We start from the raw sequence: 16,791 nt of genomic DNA on the forward strand, positions 1-16,791 counted from the left end.
TAGAGTGTATTTTAAAGAACATTGGTTTTTAGAGAAAGGGAAATACCAATGTGAGAGTGGGACATCCATGGGCCGCCTCTTGCCAGGAATCGAACCTACAACCTGTGTCCTGACCAGGAATGGAACCAACATCCTTTTGTATGGGATGATGCCCAACCACCTGACCCACACTGGCCAGGGCAAGGCGCCTGATCCTTTTTGTTGTTAATCCTTACCCGAAGATATTTTTCCCATTTGTTTTTAGAAAGCGTGGAAGGGAAAGGGGGGGCGGGGGGGGGGGGAGAGAAGAGATGTGAGAAAGACTTCAATTGGTTGCCTCCTGTCCATATATTGACTGAGGCCAGGAATTGAACCTGTAACCCTTCCATGCATGAGCAGATGCGCTAACCACTGGTCGTCATGAGCCGGGGCAGAGGCCAGATTCTTTATGCAAATGAACTGAGTAAGCAGATGTATTTGTCATGAGAGGGCTAAGCTAGAGGCCTTGAGATACTGAAGACTGCAATACACGACTCTTGAAGCCAGGACACTGGGTGAGATTACCTAGAGAAGGGATATTCTCGGCCCTCCTACTTAAAGGTTGGTCAGTATGATGAACCAGCAAAGGTGATTGAGAAGGTACTGCCCCTGAGGTAGGAAAACCAAGAGAGAGGCCTTCTGGAAATCTAGTGGACAAAGTGTTTTAGGAAGGGAGAAGCAATCAAGGTTACCTGTTTGAACTGGTAAAGTAAGGTGGTAAACTTTAAAAAAAAAAAAAAATGTTTAGTAGGAAAGAAAGCCTGATTAAAATATGCTCAAGAGAACAGCAAATTCACAGGTAGCAGCATATTGGCCACAAACTGTCATAATGCAAGTACTTTTTAAAAAATATATTTTTTTATTGACTTCACAGAGGAAGGGAGAGAGGGATAGGAACATCAATGATGAGAGAATCATTGATAAATTGCCTCCTGCATGCCCTCCATTGGGGATGGAACCCACAACCCAGGCATGTGCCCTTGACTGGAATCGAACCCGGGACCCTTCAGTCCACAGGCTGACACTCTATCCATTGAGCCAAAACATCCAGGGTATGCAAGTATTTTTTATTAATGTGCATCTGCTTCAGCAATAGGTGTGTGATGACTCATCTGAATCACATTTTTCTTAAGGTCTATTTATATCACCAGTAACTGTTTGTGAATTTGTCATCTGACCCACAGGGTTAACCAACTGCTAACGATGAAAATAATGGTAAAATTGCAAGAAGCAGCAAAAGCCTCAACCAACTTGAAAAAAAACCTTATAATAGCATCTTTAATCTGAGCATCTGTATGCATGTGCATGACCTTGGCTAGCAGAATATTCAGTAAAATGGAATTCAAACCAGGAGAATTTGAATTCATAAAGACCACATCTTAGTGACCAAATTTGCACTTAGGTTACTGCTACACAATATTTAACTATATGATACAAGTATGGCTAATGGCCCACGGGTGGGCTACAAACCTACTTTTTAAAAAAAATATATTTTATTGATCTTTTACAGAGAAGAAGGGAGAGAGGTAGAGAGTTAGAAACATCGATGAGAGAGAGTCATCGATCAGTTGCCTCTTGCACACCCCCCACTGGGGATGTGCCCGCAACCAAAGTACATGCCCTTGACCGGAATCGAATCCAGGACCTTTCAGTCCCCAAGCCGACGCTCTATCCACTGAGCCAAACCGGTTTCAGCTACAAACCTATTTCTGAAAAAAAGCTTCACCTTTTAGCAATTAGCACATGTTTACAGAGCCTGCCCATAAGAACTGAGAGCCCAATTTGATGGTTTTGTATATATTTATGATTCTCGAGCTATCTATGGACCCTACTTCGAAATCACTGGATTGAAAAAGTTTATTTTTATTTATTTATTTATTTATTTATTTATTTATTTATTTATTTAGAGAGAAATTTGTTCCACTTACTTATGCATTCATTGGTTGATTCTTGTATGTGCCCTGACTGGGAATTGAACCCGCAACCTTAGCATATTGGGACAACAGTCTAACCAATTGAGCTACCTGGCCAGGGTGAAAAAAACAGTTTTGATGCTACATAAAAATGTGGGCTACTTACTTGGATATTTAGTTATTTTAGTAACATAATATTCCATTTTTCCAGAGGAAAAGTCCTTGACTAAAGTGTTTAACATATTATACATAAATAAATAAAGATGCTATATATCTATTAGTTCTATGACAGCCATTCCAACAAATAAAATATTTAAACTTGGGGCTTACAGGTAAAAAAAAATTAATGCTGACAGTTTATATTCACCCCACTGAAGTTTCTCATACACGGGGCCATGAGAACCTCAAGTGGCTGTCCATTTAATTCAGGGAGGGTATGTCAATTGTGAGCCTAGAGGAAGATTCTTGACAAAGTAACTACTTGTTCAGTGTTTCCCTCAATGACTTACACCCCATCCCATACACCTGATATCTCCCTGTGTTTGTGCTAGAGCTCTTTTCTGAGTTTTGAGGTAGAACACTGAGACACAGAGTATGCCCTATAAAGGTTTTTACATGTATGAGTTAATTTACAAGTGGAGAGATGAGAATTCCAATATCAGGTGTCCTTTCACTCCAGTGTCCTCTGACTAGGAGTGGACAGACACAAACCACAATTGTTAGTTAAGAGTACAGCATTTTTTTTGCCCAGCTGGTGTGGCTCAGTGGTTGAATGTCGACCTATGAAGTCATGGTTCCATTCCTCGTTATGGGACATGCCCAGTTGTGAGCTTAATCCTCAGTAGGGAGTGTGCAGGAGGCAGCCAATCAATGATTCTCTCATTGATGTTTCTATCTCTCCTTCTTCCTTCCTATCTGAAATCAATAAAAATATATTTAAAAGGAAAAAGAGCACAGCATTTTTGCCCTAGCCTGTTTGGAATAGTGGATAGAGGAGTGGCCCATGGACTAAGGGTCCAAGGTTTGATTCCAGTTAAGGGCATGTACCTTGGTTGCAAGATCAATTCCTGGCCCTGGTTAATGTGTGAGCTCTCACATCAATTTTTTTCTCTGTGTGTGTCTCTCCCCTCCCTCCCACTCTCTCTAAAAATAAATGAAAAAATATCCTTGAATGAAGATTAACAAAACAAATAAAAAGAGCTTCTAAAATCAATACATTTCTTGGGTGATGATTTTAAAAAAATTGTAACAAAAAGTACAGCATTAAATATTTTTAGCTGAAACCGGTTTGGCTCAGTGGATAGAGGGTTGGCCTGTGGACTGAAAGGTCCCAGGTTCCATTCCGGTCGAGGGCATGTACCTTGGTTGCTGGCACATCCCCAGTGGGGGTGTGCAGGAGGCGGCTGATCGATGATTCTCTCTCATTGATGTTTCTGACTCTCTATCCCACTCTCTTCCTCTCTGCAAAAAAACAATAAAATATTTTAAAAAAATTTTTATTGCTGAAACCAGTTTGGCTCAGTGGGTAGAGCATCAGCCATCAGACTGAAGGGTCCCAGATTTAATTCCAGTCAAGGGCACATGCCTGAGATGTTGGCTCAAACCCCAGTAGGGGGTGTGTAGGATGCAGCTGATCAATGATTCTTTCTCATCATCGATGTTTTTATCTCTCCCTCTCCCTTCCTCTCTGAAATCAATTAAAATTTTTTTTAAAAAAATAAAGCAACATTGATGAGAGAGAAACATTATTAGTTGACCGCCTCCTGCACACCCCCTACTGAGAAACAAACCTGCAACCCAAGCATGTGCTCTGACCTGGAATGGAACAGGGACCTCTTAGTTCATGGGTCAACGCTCAACCATTGAGCAGTATTGGCCCGGCCAGAAGTTTCTCTTGAGCCCACAGCTAAAGTTGCTTTTACCTCAATCCACATACCAAAAAGGCACATCATGGTGTGACTGGTTTTGAAGCTCCACACATGCAATTTGTTTCCTGAGTACATGAATTTGGATGTCTCCCTCAAATGCCAATCAGTCATTTAAGTCAAATTCCCAAACTATTATTCAATCTGGAAGGGAAAACTGGCAAGTGAAAGGGGGAATATTACTGCACATGAAATTAAAATATACCTCTTTCCCTAGCTGGTTTGGCTCAGTGGGTAGAGCACCAGCCTGCAAACTGAAGAGTCCTGGGTTCAATTCTGGTCAAGGGCACATGCTTGGGTTTCGAGCTCGATCCCCAGTAGGAGGCATGCAGGAGGCAGCCAATCAATGATTTTCATCATTGATGTTTCTCTCTGAAGTCAATAAAAATACATTTGTTAAAAATTACTCCTATGCCAAGACCGGTTTGGTTCAGTGGATAGAGTGTCGGCCTGCGGACTGAAAGGCCCCAGGTTAGATTCCGGTCAAGGGCATGTGCCTTGGTTGAGGGCACATCCCCAGTAGGGGTTGTGCAAAGAGGCAGCTGATCAATGTTTCTCTCTCATCGATGTTTCTAACTCTCTATCCCTCTCTTTTCCTCTCTGTAAAAACTCAATAAAATATATTAAAAAAAAAAAAAGAAAGAAAGACTGTGTGTACATTAAATAAGAGTCCAAAGACCAAAGATAATTTAAAAAAAAAATAGCTCCTGAGACTACCTCACTGAGGTGGGAAAATGATTATCAGCAGCTGGCGAGTATCAAATGGGAAGCTAAGTAACTCAGCTCTCTAGGTGTGGCGCACTGCTACCGTGTTTCCCCAAAAATAAGACATTCTCTGAAAATAAAACCTACTTACAGGTTTCCTTCTGAGTGAAATATAAGGCATCCCCCCGAAAATAAGGCCCCCCAGGCTAAACATGAGAGATTTGGTCCACTGATTCTGAAAGAAATGGAGTCATAAGAAATTCACCAGGAAATTCAGAAATTGGATTGTTATGATGATGTTCCAGAAGATGATGACATGATTGTCACTGAATAAATGAGTAAATTCTTGATACTGTAGGATTCACAGTTTGTCTGGTTTGTGTTGACAACTACTGTACTACCGTACTGTATACAGGTAATAAATTTCCTTTATTTTCATTTAACAATAAATGTGTACCGTATTCTTCTTCATGGAAAAATAAGACATCCCCTGAAAATAAGACCTAGCGCATATTTGGGAGCAAAAATTAATATAAGACACTGTCTTGTTTTCGGGGAAACAGGGTAGTGTGTCTGGCCATCACTCCATGCTGCCCAAGCTGCCTCCATCGTATTAACCTGGGAGGAATCCACGTTGATGGAGTGGGCTGGGTGTCAGCACCCTCAGTGGGCGCCATAGTATCAGCAGGACAGTAAATACCAACTGCTGCTCTCTATTAAAAGCAGAAGTGACTAAGCTTTTGGAAAGTGGTTAAGTAGTGTGCAACCTGTTCTGCTCTGCTCCACAGATGAGGAGGAGGACTGGGTGTGAGTGTGAGAGCAGTAGAGATTTCAGCATCACAAGAGCAAAGTTGGGGAGGCAGTTACTAAACCTGTGGTTTATGGGATGTGAGAGTTGTGCAAGACTCCTTCCAATGACTGCTTAGCTTCCCCTATCAATATCCTGTGATTATTTTGCAAAATATTCTCTTCTAACCCCTCAGGTTGCCTGTATCTGCAGCCTCTTTCTACTCCCTTACCCAGGCTGCACATACTCACTTGAATTTACTCTGTACCACACACACACACACACACACCCACACCCACACACACACCCGTCCTTGTTCCCTCCCCTTCTGTGGCACACCATGCCAGCCTCAGGGGCTTGCAAGCTGTGCAGTTGCCCCACTCTGGAAGGGCTGCATACTTGGTTTAATGCTCTGCTTTCATTGTCTTGGAACTCCTAATAGGAGGGCTCATTTTCATTTTGCACTGGGCCCCACAAATTATGTGGCCAGTCCCAAAAACATGCATAAATTGAGGTTGGTAATTGGTGGCAGGTTGGAGCAGAGGAAAAAATATGATAATAACTGTGGATTCTAAAAAGAAAGAGAAGGGTCCTAGGGGTTGAGCACACTGTACCAGACTTTGCCATACAGTTTTTTTTTTTTAAATATGACTTTATTGATTTTAGAGAGAGAGGAAGGGAGAGATGGGATAGGCTGTGTCAAGCCCACAACTTAGGCATGTGCCCAGACCAGGAATTAAAGGGTCAACCTTTTGGTTCATGGGGCAACACTCAACCAACTGAGCCACTGCCAGGGCACGAAGACAGATTTTTTTTTTTTCTTTCTAGGATATAGCTAAGTTCCCTGAGCACACATCCCAGGAATGACCCATTTGATGGAATTACCATTTCAATAGGGTTATTTATCAAGAGGATGTTTCCAAATTGCCAGCTGGGCACTGTGCATTTAATCTTTCTATTTTGTATGTAGGTATAGAATTTGGGAAGGTGCAAATGGAAAGCTATTTGTGTAAGGAAGAAACTGACCACTTCCTTCTATGTAAATGCATAATGAACTTCAGTACAAAGCCCTTCATAACTGGGCCATTGACCTACTTGTTTAAGCTTACCTGCCTCTCCTTTCCATCCACCCTCACTGCCAGGGACACAGACTCTGACCCTTTGCTCTTCTTTCTTCTAAAAAGCCCTCTCAGCACCACTTTAGAGTTTATGGATTCCTCCAACCATCCCATCCACCATCACCTGTCTTCTGCTTTACTGAAATCATTGAATTCCTTGTCTTTGCATTACTATTATTTTTGAAAGTAAGAATTTTGTCAATCTTTCAAATCAGTAGGATTTACTGCTGGAATAAATAATAAGCTTAGGCCCTGACTGGGTAGCTCAGTTGGCTAGAACATTGTCCGGATACACCAAGGTTGTGGGTTCAATCCCTGATGGAGTCGGTGCATGCAAGAGGCAACCAATCGATATTCCTCACATCAATGTTTCTCTTTCTCTCTCTAAAATTCAATCACATTTAAAAAAAAAAAATAAAAGAAGGAGCTTTCACTGGTTCTTGAGATGTTTTGGGCCACAATTTTTTTCTGTGTTGCTTCTGTTCTTTCAGAATGCAGTTACTAAAGTTAACAAAGTAGATAATCAGACAAGAATGTTTTAGTCTGAAGAAGAGTAGTATCTTCTTCTTTCTACCTGAAATGCTTTTTGCACAACCCATTAGTCCTGATAGTCACTAATGCAGTTACAAGTTAAGGTACCTTATCTCAAAAGTAAGGCAAAATGCTCCTCTTTTACTTTATTTATGAAATTATTGTCTGTAAATAGTTAGCTTTCCTTGGTGTCCAAAGTTAATTGTATTATTTACATGCAATGAACATCAATATTTCAAGAAAAATGATTTTAAAATAATGTTATATGCAATAAACATTAGTAATTCAAGAAAAATGATTTTAAGTATAATAACGTTATATGCAATAAACATTAATATTTCAAGAAAAAAAATATTTTAAATATAATTATATTACCAAAACTGTACTAACATAGTATAATACCACAAAAGTTGTAGGGAATATTTAAAAACTGCAAATAGCAGGATTCCTCTATTCTAAAATATTTTTTACTCTGGCTCTATTTTTGAAAATATATTTTTTATTTTTTAATTATTATTTTTAGGTATTGATCAAGAAAGAACTCATGGACACAGACAACAGTGTGGTGATTGCGGGGGGCAAGGGGTAGAGGTGTGGAGGTGGAAGAGGGTGTGGGGGGAAAATGGTTGTGGGGAAAAAATAAGCCCTGGCTGGTGTGAGCATTGTCTCATGCACCGAAAGGTCACCAGTTCGATTACTGGTCAAGGCATGTGCCCAGGTGCTTGCAGGAGACAACTGATGGATGTTTTTCTCTCCCTCTCCATTGCTCTCTCTCTCTCTCTCTCTAAAAAAAATAAAAATAAAAAAATAAAAAAATAAAAAATAAATATATATATATATATAATATATATATATCAATAAAAAATTTTAAACACGAAACATTGATTTGTTGTTCCACTTATTTTATTAAGTAAAAGAAAAAAAGTATAAATAAAAATCCAAATAAATTTATTTTCAAAATAAAAATTTACATGCCACGAAAAATGGCACTGCCAAAATGGAAACCCGGAATCATTTATCATAGCTAGAAAGTAGCTGTAAAATAATTACAATGAACCTGGCCAGTGTGGCTCAGTGGTTGAGTGTCACCCTATGAACCAGGTGGTCACAGTTTGATTCCTGGTCAGGGCAAGTGCCTAGGCCCTAGCTTGATCCCCAGTAGGGGGCATGCAGGAGGTAGCCAACCAATGATTGCCATGATTTTTTAAAATTTTATTTAAAAAATATATTTTATTAATTTTTTACAGAGAGGAAGGGAGAGAGATAGAGAGTTAGAAACATCAATGAGAGAGAAACATCGACCAGCTGCCTCCTGCACACCCACTACTGGAGATGTGCCCACAACCAAGGTACATGCCTTTGAAAGAATCAAACCCAGGACCTTTCAGTCCGCAGGCCGACGCTCTCTCCACCGAGCCAAACCGGTGTCAGTGGAAAGGAGTCTTAAAAGCCAAGGAATGCTCCCTTTCAGAACTCAGGGCCCTCAGCCTCCACCCCTCCTGCCCAAGGTGCCCTGACTGGCATTTCTCCAGGCATGACCACACTTTCCACGTGCTGTATTAGTGCAATAATATTGTTATTTACCCTAGGCTTGTTTTTTAACAATACTATACAGGGGACTCATATTGAACTTTCTAACAGCAAAACTACATCTTTCTTTTTAAAGTATATTTTATAGATTTTTTACAGAGAGAAAGGGAGAGGGATAGAGAGTTAGAAACATCGATGAGAAAGAAACATCAATCAGCTGCCTCCTGCATACCCCCCACTGGGGATGTGCCTGTAACCAAGGTACATGCCCTTGACTGGAATCGAATCTGGGATCTTTCAGTCCGCAGGCCAACGCTCCATCTACTGAGCCAACCCAGTCAGGGCTAAGCTACATCTTTCTTCATGACAATGGCTGCAAACCAGGCCTGCCCCTGCCTCAGACTATTCCAGCTGGGTTTGGGACTCACATGCAGAAGCTTACATTGTAGCTGGAGGCTAATTCTAGCAGGTCATAAATGCAAGAAGTTCATCCAAAGGTTAATGAACCTTGGGGCTTCAGCAGGGCTGAAAATCTGCATGTTATTACCTGCACCTGAACAACTGTAGGCATTTCCCCCAACCTGATAATCTTTTACTGTTTACCAGACTTTACCTTTGATATGTATATCTGCTTTGTTAAAGAGTAAAATGTGTGAATAAAAAGCCCTGGGTCCAGAGTTTCAGAGAACTTAATTACTAGAACTAAGGCTCCTCTGGCTTCCCCAAAATGCTTTCCAAATTCATATTTCTTCTCTAGCCTCTTATTTAATTTATGCACAGCCCCTTTCCCAGATTTCTTGAACCCTAATATTGTAGATACGGAGAAAGACTGTGGCATATATGGTTCTCTGAGACAAGGCCATTTGGAGAAGAAGATTTTGCCTTAATGAAGGATTTACCAGTAAAGGATGGGATGTCATCTGTATTTCCTCAGCCAAATGTATAAGTTTACTAAATTTGCTTTCTCAATAAAGATGCCTACTTTAATTACTTGATAAATTAGCTTTTTTAAAAAATGTTTTATTGATTTTTTTACAGAGAGAAGGAGAGAGCGATAGAGAGCTAGAAACATCAATGAGAGAGAAACATTGACCAGCTGCCTCTTGCACACCCTCTACCGGGGATGTGCCCGCAACCAATGTACATGCCCTTGACCGGAATTGAACCTGGGACCTTTCAGTCCGCAGACCGAAGCTCTCCCAGTTTCGGTTTGATAAATTAGCGTTTAAAATATAATCAAGGTCTTATATAATTTCAAAAATTATATGAGAAGGCAATGTTTTTATAAGCAGTTGACTTTAACAAAGGCCAATATAAAAATTTGCATTCCTGAGACCTCCCAAGATCCCTCTGTGTATGCAAATAATACTAGCCAAAAAGAATGCTGTTTATTAAATTTTAAGTTTAATAAAAAAGAGAATTAAAAAAAATGGAATATCTTCTGTAATATTTACAGGGTGAACTGAAGGTTATTATTTAAGCATTAAATCTGATCATTAGTAGTCAATGATCAGATTTAGAGAGTCACTTCAAATGTAGGTATGTGGTAGTATTATCAACATCTAAAAGGCAGTTACGTAGGTTGCTTGATTTAAAAGGAAGAAAAATGGTTTTTAAAAGAATTTCTCTAAAGGTGGTCTAGAAATTGCTCTGGAAGGAAATGGAAGAACATTTTTTCAAATGTATGGTAAACTATAATTTGAAGTCAATGTGTTAGGCCTCAGGGGGAAAAAAAAAAAGTAAAAAGGGAACTTATTTGTATTAGGCTGAAACCTATTCTTGAAACATTAACTCATTTTTTATTGATGGCTCATCTCATAGTAAAGCTGCTTAACATGCAATGCAATCATATTTATATGCAAATAATTTAATAAAAAGCTATAAATGCTGCATTGATTGCAAGGTTTCCAAAAGCCTCTTGGTATTATTTAAAACAAAAAGGAGGGGGTGGGGGAGATAGTGGAATAATCCCCTGCAAATAAACTACATTAAGCCTTGATTGCTTTAAATTTTTACTTTAAAATTTTTTTCACTTGTAATGCTGATGGCAAGACTCACATGGTGTCAGAATAAGGCAAAGGAAAATGGTTTGTGCAAAATTAAAAGAAAAGATCCAGAGTCTACAATAGTATATAGAAAGAATTGCATTATTAACGTTTGGTCAAGAATATGCTTATATTGTATATTTCCAGAAAACTCCAAGCCCATGTGGATTCCTGCAACAATGGAACCAGACTACTCCAGCCACAGATGGCGGTGGCCCCAAGCAACATGCTGACTAGACAGAGGAAAAACAGTGCAGAGATGGGGGATGATAAAGATGCCTTGCCATGCTAGCAGTAATAGCTGTGCATTGCTACAAGCTGCCCTGGACATGCATTGCCAAAGAAGGTCGGACCTGCATTGCCATTGACCACCATTTGTCCACCATCCAGAACTGGAATATCATTGCTGCCATGTCACAGAGGACAGTAATTGAGAAGGGAACCCATAAAAACTGTTGGACAGTGACTGGAAAGGGAACCCATAAAAAACTGTTGAACAGTGATTGGAAAGGGGACTCAAAGAACTGTTGGCCCAGAGAGGAGCTTACAGCAGACTAATTCCTTTGATGCCTGGCAGCAATTTAAAGGGACATGAAAGAACTCATTCCTTTCTATTAAATTTAAAAATCTTAAAAGGACCTGAGCTCTGCAAATGGCATATTAATACATTCTTGTTAAATTTATTAAATAAAAAGGGAGATATGCTGGAGGAAAAGACTAACAGTAGTTAGCATAATAAATGCAATAAGTTGTCAGAAGGCTGATGGAAATATTCAGCAGGGTTGAAGAAATGCATATTATTTCCTGCTGCCAAACAGCTGTGGGCAATTCCCCTAACCTGATAATCCTTTATTGTTTACCAAACCTTACCTTTGATAGGTATATCTGCTTTGCTAAAGGGAAAATGTGTAAATAAAAAGCCATGGGTCTGGATATTTGGAGAGCTTAGTCACTAGAGCTAAGTTTCTGTCTGGCTCCCCCAAAATGCTTTCCAAATTTATATTTATTGTCTAGTTTCTATCCATTTATGTACAGCACTTCTCCAGATTCCTGAACCTTTCTGCTGCAAAAAGACTGCAGCATCCTTATAGCCATTGTTTTGAACTCTGTATCTGTAGTTTGCTTGCTTGCATTTCATTTAGTTATTTTTCTAGAGATTTCTTCTGTTCTGCTATTGGCAACATGCTTCATTATCTCTGCATTTTGGCTGTTTCTCTTTGTTTTTATGTGTTAGGTAGAGCTGCCATGTCTCCTGGAATTGGTAGAGTTGTCTGGTGTAGTAGGCGTCCTGTACGGCCTCCCCAGTCACCTGAGCTGGACACTCTGGTGTGCCCCTGTGTGGGCTGTATGTATTAGCCTGTTGTAGTTGAGCCTTGATTACTGTTGACGTCTCTGGGAGGGACTGACTGTCTTCCAGGCCACTTGGCTTTGAGGACCAGGTGCAATTACAGTGGAAGAGTTGCTTGTGCAGGAGACGCCCCTATGGAGCAGAACTTGCTTCACTGGGGCTTTGATGCTCACTGAGTCTGCCCCTTGAGTGTGTCACTCATGGATGTGGTAGGGTTGTAATCTAGTGTGGTCTGAGGATAACCACTGGGTGCACTAGTTCTGGGGCCTCCCAGGATGTGAAAAGTCAGCTACTGTCTGTGCCTTGCCCAGGACCATTGGGCAGGAGCTACAGAGTTATCTGCAGTTGGCTGCTACTGGTGTTGGGCTTAGAGGTGCCCAGGAGAGGCCAAGCTGTGAAATAAAGCTGGCTGCTTCTAGTGCTGGGCCTGGAGCCACTTACTAAGAGTTATGCTGCTTCTTGTTTCAGAGATTTCAGGAAAGTCTGAATCCTGAGACAGGAAAGCCCATTAATATGGAAAAGCCACTGCAAACAACTCGGATGGGGCTGAAAACTGTGGGATGGAATCTCAGGGAACTATCCAATGTGGGTCAAACAGTGAGATCCAGGTTGATGGAGACTCAGATATCTGACTGCCTGTTGGCTCTGTAGCAGAGGAATATCTCAGCCAGGAACAATGACCTCTGCCAGTACTTTTGTCTGGGAGGAAGCTACCCCCCAGTCTTGTCCTGATGCCAGACAATTTAGTTCCTCCTGTATATCTAGATCCTTTCAAGCTGCTGCAACATGCCGGAGCTCAGAGGAAGGGAGTCCAAGTAAGTCCGTGCACCAGCTGTTTAATAGAAACTGCCTGGGCCACCAGCAACCCTCTCTGTCACTCAGCCACAGTCCCTGCTTGTTTTTACAACCCAAAATTATGATGTCTTCTCTTCCCAGCACTGGAACCCTGGGCTTAGGGGTCTGGTGTGGGGCTGGGAACCCTTTCTCCTCATGGGAGATTTCTGCAGCCAAGATATCCCTCCTGATTAAAAAATTTCCACACATGGTGTTGGACCAGCCCATTCCACCCCTCCTACCAGTCTTATCTTGGATTTTTCTTTAATTCTCTAGTTGTAGAACTTTTGTTCAGCCAGATTTTAGGTGGTTCCGAATGATAGTTGTTCAGTGGTTTAGTTTTTATTTTGATGTGGTTGTGGAATGAGGCAAGTACTACACTTACCTCTGCTGCTGTCTTGGCCCCTCTTCCCCTATATGTCCTTTATTATGTTGAGTTATGATTCTTCTATTTCTACCTTATTGAGAGTTTTTATTATAAATGGGTGTTGTATTTTATAGAATGATTTCTGTGCATCTATTTTTTATTTTTTTTTACAGAGAGGAATACAGAGTTAGAAACATTGATGAGAGAGAACCATCGATCAGCTGCCTCTTGCACACCTCCCATTGGGGATGTGCCTACAAGCAAGTTACATGCCCATGATTGGAAATGAACTTGGGACCTTTCAGTCTGCAGGCCGATGCTCTATCTACAAAGTCAAACTGGGTAGGCCTCTGTGCATCTATTGATATGATCATGTGAGTTTTATCTTTCCTTTTTTCAACATTTTAAAAATTTTCATTACTTAAAAATTTTTTTTTATTGACTCTTAGATAAGAGAGGAAAGGAGAGACAGAGAGAAAAACTAACTTTAATGTTAGAGAGAAATATTGATCAGTTGCTTGAATCTGCAACCTGGGTATGTGCCCTGAAGAGGAATCAAACCAACAACTTTCTGGGGTATGAGATGACACTCCAATTTACTGAGCCACATTCGTCAGGGCTTTCATTTTGTTTATATGTTTTATCTTATCTTATCTATTTTTTTTTTTTAAAGATTTTACATTGATTTTTAGAGAAAGAGGGAGAGAAACATTGATGTGAGAGCACAACATCAATCAGCTGCCTCTTGCACTCTCCCTGCCAGGGATTGAGCCCACAACTAGGGCATGTGCCCTGACTGGGAATCAAACTGGCAGCCTTTTGGTGCATGGGATGATGTTCAGCCAACAGAGCCACACTGGCCAGGGCTGTATCACATTTATTGATTTGTGGATTTTGGACCAGTCTTGCAAGCCCGGAATAAATTACATTTGGTCATGGTATATCATCTTCTTAATGGGTTGCTGAATTCAGTTTGCTAATATTTATTGAGGATTTTAACATCTATATTCCTCATGGATATTGGCCTGTAATTTTCTTGGTAGTGTCTTTATCTGGTTTTGGATTTAAGATAATGCTGGCCTTGTAAAAAGAGTTTGAAAGTTTTTCCTCTTTTATTTTTTTTGAAAGTTTTTCCTCTTTGAATGCTGGGTAAAATTTGCCTGTGAAGCCATCTGGTCCCAGGACATTTGTTTGCCGGCAGTTTTATTTATTTATTTATTTATTTATTTATTTATTACCATTCAACTTCATTAGTTGTTATTGGTCTATTCAGGTTTTATGATTCTTCCGGATTTAGTTTTAGAAGATTGTATGTTTCCAGAAATTTGTCCATTTTGCCCAGGCATATAGTTGTTCACAATCTTTTATATTTTGTGGTGTCAGCTTTCTTTTTTTCTTTTTTCTTTTTTTTTTTTTTTTTTTTTTGTGTCAGCTTTCACTGCACCTCTTTCATTTCTGATTTTATTTCTGATTTAATTTATGGCTTCATTGATCCTTTGTGTGTGTGCGTGCGTGCGTGTGTGTGTGTGTGTGTGTGTGTGTGTTTGATTCTATATCATTTATTTCCATGCTCATCTTTATTATTTCCTTTCTTCTGCTTATTCTGGGCATTTTTTCTGGATTTCCTATCAGTCAGATGATGGGTCTCTGGAAATGCTTCTTGAAAGTGATTTTCAGCACAATCTGGACATCACACAGCTATCATATGCCCAGGAGGCCAGTTTATGTATAAGGTGTGTGTGTGGGGGGTGTGTGTGGAAGGGGATAAGACGTGGCAGGTCCAGCTCGCATCAGTTCCTCTCTGCTTCCGTGTCATGACTTGATGTGAAGAGGCCGCCTTGTTAGCATGTGGCTGCATATGGAGGGTCTGTGGGTAACACTGGGGAGAACTGTGAGAAGAGTGTACACAGAAGCTGCTGGGGTTAGGCAAAACCAGAATATCTTCCTCATTACATGGATTAACTTATTTCATTTAACTTGGGTTAAAAAGTCTCAAAAGAGGCTGCTTGGTTGTCCTCTTGGAGAAGTGAGTCCTGCGTCCTAATTCACCAGTCTTCAAGAAGTTGATCTGCTCCCTACACTGAAAGGACCCATAAAAAATCAATTGCACCAAGGCTGCCTCTCAGACATGGCTGGAAACTTTTGCAGGAACTTGAGGGTCTGCTGAATCAAGTGATGAAGGCTTAGATCTGGATATGTTGAGTTAGTATAGCGCTGGGGTGTTGATCTGTGAATGCCTTGTGCGGGGCCTGGATGAGGTTGGTTGATCTATTTGGAAATGTCTTTTGTGTGAAGTGTATCTTTAGGCATGTGGAGGTATTATTGATATGAGAAAATGCTAAGTAACTGATTTACCATCTGAAAAGGGATTTACTATGGGGGAAAGGGAGGGAGGAAGAGACTAAACATAAACTGTGCACCTATGGATGAGGACAATGGGGGAGGGGAGGGGGGTAGAGGGTGGGGTGGGAACCTGGTGGAGGGGGGAAGAAATGAGGAACCTTTGTAATAATATGAACAATAAAGATTGATTTAAAAAAAATTAATAAAAAGTCAATTGCATTTTTCCTTTGAGACTTTGTCTATGTTCATGCTCCTTGGTTGTTCTGTGCTGTCACCATGGGCTGGGCGTTGCTGTGCAAGGCAGCAAGGCCCAGAAGCGTGCAATTACATAACGACACATCGCATTGCTAGGCAGGAAGCCCAAATCCTGTGACAAGAGAAAAACTCCGAGATATCCTAAGTTATCACAGCAGGCCACAGCGTGGAAGGAAGAGACAAGAGTGTTTAATCAGTTAACAGTTGCAGGCCGAAAACCAACAAAAGACTGCTTACATTCCCGAAAGTGTGTGAAAACTTTGAATTAACTTCCAGGTGGCTATTTCCTCAATTATCGGAGGAGAATAGCCAACGACCAGATGCCAATGCATCTGCTTAAGCGCGAACTTTTCAGACTATTGCCAACAACAGGTCCAAAAGCCCTGGTTCTTTTTCTGGCTAGCATGTGGCTCCATAAACCCTTTCTTTTAGAAAAGCTTATGGCAATTGAAGGTTTTTAACAGCTGTCACCTACCCCATATAGGAATTTTCCACAGTGACATTTCCCTGCAGTGCCTTGTAACAATAGACTTCCCTTTTCCTTCTTAGATTTCTTTAAAATGCTTCCCTTGGTATAAATAACTTAAAAATTCGGAAAGTAACTAGTTTTCCAGGTTATAGCAGAAACCTTCAATTCCTTCCGCACTCCCCATAATTTTGTTCTTCATTTATTTAATAGCAACTTAGACTTTCATATAAATATAAATATAATGCATGGTTCTGGGAGGACTGCAGGAGTCTGCAATCAATAGTGCTGCCATTAAATTCATAGGTTGATGCTCAACCACTGAACCACACCAGCCAGGCTAAATTCTTACTTTAAATCCTGTTTGCCCTGGCTGTTCACACTCCTTCCCTATTTCCACTCCTTGGGAAGCAAATTAAAAAAGTTTCTTAATGGCTAACTTTTAATTAGCTCTCCCACTCTTTTTTTAAAAAAAATATGTTCTTATTGATTTTAGAGAGAGGAAGGGAGAGGGAGAGAGGGATAGAAACATCAATGATGAGAATCATTGATTAGCTGCCTCCTGCATGCCCTACACTTGGATTGAGCCTGAAACCTGGGTATGTG

This window comes from Pipistrellus kuhlii, unplaced genomic scaffold, assembly GCF_014108245.1.
Source record: "Pipistrellus kuhlii isolate mPipKuh1 unplaced genomic scaffold, mPipKuh1.p scaffold_m20_p_3, whole genome shotgun sequence".
In the NCBI taxonomy this organism is placed as follows: domain Eukaryota; kingdom Metazoa; phylum Chordata; class Mammalia; order Chiroptera; family Vespertilionidae; genus Pipistrellus; species Pipistrellus kuhlii.